Here is a 6,000-nt window from a genome sequence, read left to right as displayed (position 1 = left end):
TTAGATAAATGAGCATAAAAATGTACAATGAAGCTCATGTGAACAGAGGCTAATACTGGTCATTACTGACACGTCACCCCAGACTTTATGTATAATATGTGTAATATATGATAGGATCTTCAGTATTAGGATCAGACCCCACTCTCTTACCACAGACGTCCCCCCAGAGTTACTATCGCGCTGAGCAGAGCCGAGCACTCACCTCCATCACCGAGTAACGGACACCAGTCAACTGATTTTCCAAACTCAGATCCTGCAATTCTATTGGCTGTAAGTGGCTGCAGTTACCATGGTGACAAACAGCTGAGGATTTAACTCTTTAAGTGCCAACCCTGTTTTATTATTAAGGCCTTTTCTAATTTCCCATCCATATTGCTGTATTAGGGCTTGTTTATTGCAGGACGAGATATAATGATTGATTTTTATTAACACTTTGTAGGGAGTGGAATGTGAAGCAATAGCAAATCTACCACTGATATTGTATTTTACATTTTCCACAGTTCACCATATTAACTTCAGTCAAAGCAAGCAGCACTTTTCTCTCCACATATTTTGTACAGAAACTGAGCGGAAAATACATGGACCCCATTATAGTCTATGGGGTCTGTGGATTTCCTTAGGTAACTTTTTTTTATGCGTATAGGTTTCCTTTTGGGGGGGTGCCCAACAGACTCCCCAACAGAAACCCAAATGCAGATGTGAATAGGGCCTAAGATGGAGATCCTATCCTTCCACAGCTGGCATCAAATGTTTTAAGAGAAGCAGGGTTTGGACAAGCATGGTCACTGAAAAAAGCAGAATGTTATACATTATACAGTAGCTGTGCTTACTGTTACTGTTCAGCCCCATTCGATTGAATGGGACTGTGCTGCAAACAGACCATGAGTGATAAGAATAGTGTTACATGGCCAGCAGTTGAAGTGGATAGATTGGCCTCAGCAGTCATGTGTCATAGGACTTACAGCCAGGAAAATCACAGCTGGCAAGAAATTCACCGGACACCGGAGCATGAGGACAGGTGAGTATGATTATTTTTTTTCCACTTCCCCCAGTCTAATTGGTAAATATTATTTAGCCTGGACAACCTCTTTAATAGGCATTATTAGGGTATGTTCACAGAGTTTTTTGCAGGCAAATTTTGAGGCAGAAGAGGGGACTTGTTCAGACATGCCTGTGACATCTGCTAGGGGCAGATGGGGGGCTGGAGGGGTCATAGGAGGATTGTAGGAGGGCAGAGGACCTGTGACAACACAAAGGAATGGGGGCGGAAAGGGGCATGTTGGGGCGTATTGACAAGAAGTGTTTTGACAGCTAAGGGGTGGGGTTTCAACAAGGGCGCGTGGTACCTGTCACTTTGATGAAAAGTGTTGAACTTCACTACTCATGGAGTAGGATGAAAGGACGACAATGCTTTATGTTTAAGTCTAATGGTAGAAATAACTGTAGGATGTGATAGTGCCCTTGATAAGTGGAGTCTAGCCAAGGATCTGTTGTCAAAGAGATGTCATGAAGGGTGGTGTCCATCTCGACCCAAAAGTCAATCAAGTATTCTGGACAAGTGTACAGCCCTGTAATAGGCCCGGATATTATTAGTTAAGCTGAAACCCCAGGGTGTCTGGTGATTCTGGCTGGTTTAAAGGGGCTCTATCACTGGGAAAAGTCATTTGTAACTAATCACATCCTTGCATAGGCTTTAGAAAGGCTATTATACACCTACCTTTAGTATGTAAATTGCCTCAGCGGGTTTCTGAATAAGTCAGTTTTATGCTAATGAGCTTCCAGCCTGCACAGGAACTTCCCAGCAGCACTCGTCTCTTCTATTATCTCCTATGTGTGTGTGTGCAGACAGGAAGCTGAGTCATCATCAGCAGCAGCCTGTGCTGTATACACTTATAGGAAACAATAGCAAATGGGGTGCACGATGCATTGTGCACCAGTCTAATTAGCATATGAATAAAAACGGACTTATTCAGAAACCACTGAGGCAATTTACACACTAAAGGTAGGTGTGGAATAGCCTTTCTAAAGCATATGCAAGGATGTGATTAGTTAAAAATGACTTTTCCCAATGATAGAGCCCCTTTAATCAGAGTTAAACTGAGCAACTTCTTTTTTTTTTTTGGTTTCTAAGTAGATAATATTCTATAAAGAAATAGTATAGGCAAATGATTTGGATTACAAAGATTTATCCAGGTTTTGGGATATGTCCAGTGCTGTCCACTACTGAAGAAAGCACAGATGTTATATTCCCTGGTGACACATAGAATGATGGTTTTAGAGAGGTTATATTCAGCAATGTCTAATGGGATGGAAATAACAACCATAGAGGAGGCAGCCAAATATCTCCTGCTACTTGTTTTGCAAATGTGGTTGGCAGCAAGTCCATGGTGAAACACTGACCTCACCGGTTTGTAAGTTCAAGTTTTTTGTGTTTTTTTTAAGTCAGCAAGAATGAGAATTAAGTGCTTAGAAGTGGATGTCAATGGAGGATAGAAAAAAGTCTTAGGTTTAGTTCACACAGAGTTTTTTTTGGTCAGGAACCTGCCTCAAAATCCACCTCCAAAAAAAGTCTCCCAATAGAGTTCTACTGTATCCACATGATGCATACTAGCTGCTCATACAGTGTTCCTTACCACATTGTGACTTTTCAAATTGTGGTTTTGAGATATCACAGATCCCTGCAATTGGCCCAAAATGAAAAAATTGCTATTCACCTGTCCCCCAAGGAATCTAGCACTGACACGGCCTCTTCTCTGGTCCTCCCGATGTTGGTTTATTTTCACCAATCAGTGGCAGCAGTGGTTAGGTGCCCTCTTACTAGCACTGGTTATTAACCCAAAACAGGAATCACTCAAGATATAAAAATGTAAAATACATTTTAAAAAAAAACCTATATGTTTGAATTGGCTCTCATTTTGCGGGAAGTGGCTGAGAGCAATTTGATTACACAAAAACAACTTCCTTATTGTAACATTATACTGTGTGCAGAGGTGTAAATACCGGGGTAGCAGCGGTAACAGGCCCGTTTTACTTACCAATCCTCGTTGCTGCTCACGGCTGTCTGCGCTTCCCCGGAGGTGGCTGTGAGCAGGAGCAGGGATTGGTAGGTGAGGTCCAACAAGCTTTGCTACCATTATAGTCTGCGGTCTTTGCGCACTACATTGGTCAAGGAGAGGTAGACTTCTTCCAATTTAAGGCAATATGGATACGTGCAACCATCAGAATATATTGGAGTGGTTTGCATTGGCTGTAGGGGAGACTAGTGAGTTTGAGACTCAGGGGGCATTCACACGGGGCAAAATGGCTCGGATTCTGGCGCAAATTCCGTGCGGGATTGCTGCCAGAATCTGCGCGGTTACAAAGCATCCCCATAGAACTCTATTGAGAGGCTTTTTAACCGCGCAGATTCTGGCAGCAATCCAGCACAGAATTCACGCGGATTCTGAGGGACAAGATAGGAATTGTGCACAAACTTTAGAGTTTCATCAGGTGACCTGCCAACTGCCCTTGCTAATGGACATGCAACAATCAGTCCATTGTGCAGGGGTTAAAGTTAACTCAAGGTCCCGTTCCCAGGCCATCATAAAGTCTAATTTGCAGTCAGGTGGAGGGCTATTCAACAGACCATATATAAAAGATAGAGGTACCCTATCAGCAACTCTATACAAACAGTCTCTCTCAAAATGAGTTGGAGAGATATCTAGAGTTAGTGGATTGATGGAACGCAAAGAATTGAAAGACCTGTATTATCGAAAAGGGCTCTGTGGGAGGCGGGGAGTATGTAGTAGTGAAATTACCTTTGGTGAAGACCCAATGGTTACAGAGGAAATAAATAAGATAGCAAAACCGGATGTGTCTCCAAATGAACACCTCAGAGGATAGGCCATGAGGGAAGAAGGGGTTGAGAAACAAGGGGATCAATGATGAATTCAGGCTTTGCAGTTGATTATGCAAGCGAATCCTCTGCCACAGTTGCAGCATATAATCTGTTACCTTGGCTTTTGCTGGGATTGTATAAGGAGCAGATTTTGGGTTCCAGAGTAGGGCATGCAGGGAGGTCAGGGCAACTAGCACAAACTCATTGCGGCCAATCTGATGTATTATAGATAATAGAGAGTTGAGAAAGTTGGGCAGCTATGTAATAGTTCTATAAATGGGGGGCTGACAAACCGACAAATCGAATTCCTATGTGATCAGTATGGATGAGGGAGGCAGGATAGAGGAAAATAATTTAATATCTAAAGTATAAAAGTGGGATGGGTCTGTAATTAGCTGGGGTGGTTGCACCTTTGCTGGGCTTAGGGATAACAGTGATGGATGCACTAAGCATGTCTCGGGGAAACTTACCACCCTGCAAAATGTGATTAAAAACATCTGAAGATGTGGAGAGAAGATAGTCTTAAATTTTTTGTCGTACTGAGAAGAAAACCCATCGGGATCAGGAGCTTTCCCATTTTTAAGAGCATTAATAGTGGTGTCCAGTTCCTCTCCAGTTATGGGGGCACTTATGGCAGTAGCACGGGAGGGCAAGACAGTAGAGAGATGGCGTGAATGGAGAAAATCAATCTCAGGGGGACTTGCTTTGGTAGAGGCAGATTAAAATTTCTAATAGAACTGATGGAATTGGGCATAGAGTTTGGGTTCTTCCAGTCCATGTAGATGCAGTGTTCATTTCACTGTGGATAATGACACACTCTTACCAGCTTCAGCCAACATGTTCACAAGGTATTATGCTTTTGTTCTTGGGTTGATATGCACATTTCATACCAAAGCACGTTCTCCTCTCGGACACAGAACCCATCTCCTTTCTGAGCGGTATGATGGCTGGACTTTCCCATTTTGCATATAATTGTTTTTACAGATGAGCGAGACACCTTCAGGTATCTGTAAATTGCACCCAAAGATGAACCAGACTTGTGCAAGTCCACAATTCTCTTCCTGATATATTGACTGATGTCTTTAGACTTTACCATGATGTTAAACAAAGAAGCAGTGTGTTTCTGGTGTCTCTAGCTCAGATGTTGCCAATAAACCTAATCAGAAGTTTGCAAAGATTTGATAATATAATCATATGGGCTATCCCAAATTGTTTAAAGGCATAATAATCTTAGTGTATATAAACATTTGACTTTGTAGAAAGTAATAAAAATGCCAAAAAAAACCCAAAACCTCTCATTCTGGAATTTGTCAAATATAAATAACTTTGGTAATCCTAATTGATCTAAAATAGGAAAGGTTTATTCTGATTTTATGTCATTTTGTGAGAAAAACAAACATACATAAAAATGTGTCATTTTATATAGTGTATGATAACTTCTGGTTTCAACTGTATCTACCAGTACAAGGTCATGATCCGACCAGGCACAGGGTATTTGGCATGCCTGGTGTAGTTAAGGTTGGGGAGCATCAAGATGGAGAGATGAATCCCATCTAACCTTGTATAGTGGTGGTGAACAGGAGAAAAGTGAATGTAACCTTCCCAGTTCCCATTGTACTCGCACTATGCATCTGCAAGTTAAAGGGACTGCATGGCTGACCGAGTCTCATCTTTGGAGGAGAGTTTGTCTGCAGAGGGGAAGGAGAGATCTAGAGTACCATTAGCAGTAAAGTTAAAGTCCCCACACCAGACTATTTTAAAGAAATCTAGTTTGTTCAGCAAATTATATCGTTCATGAAAAAAAGGACACCAGAGATTGAGAGGGGGCATAGGAATGAACCAGGTATAGATGTGACATTGGAGAATGTTGTATTGGCTCTAGGGATCTGTAATCGTGTCAACTACCTGCAGTAGGACGGAGGCAGCTGACATAGCATATGAGGATACAGTGAGAATGAAAATATGTGGTAAATGAAGCGGACGTTAAGAGAGATTCTTGGCTACACAGAATGTCAAGTTTCAGACATTATGTGAGAATCTTACACATAAGGGGGATTGAAGAGCGCTAAATAGCTTTCTAGTGAGAAGGGCAACACAGGTCAGGCAGTTAGGAGGAGGGTCAG

This window comes from Leptodactylus fuscus, chromosome 4 (assembly GCF_031893055.1).
Source record: "Leptodactylus fuscus isolate aLepFus1 chromosome 4, aLepFus1.hap2, whole genome shotgun sequence".
Classification (NCBI taxonomy): Eukaryota; Metazoa; Chordata; class Amphibia; order Anura; family Leptodactylidae; genus Leptodactylus; species Leptodactylus fuscus.
This window is presented reverse-complemented; position numbering follows the sequence as displayed.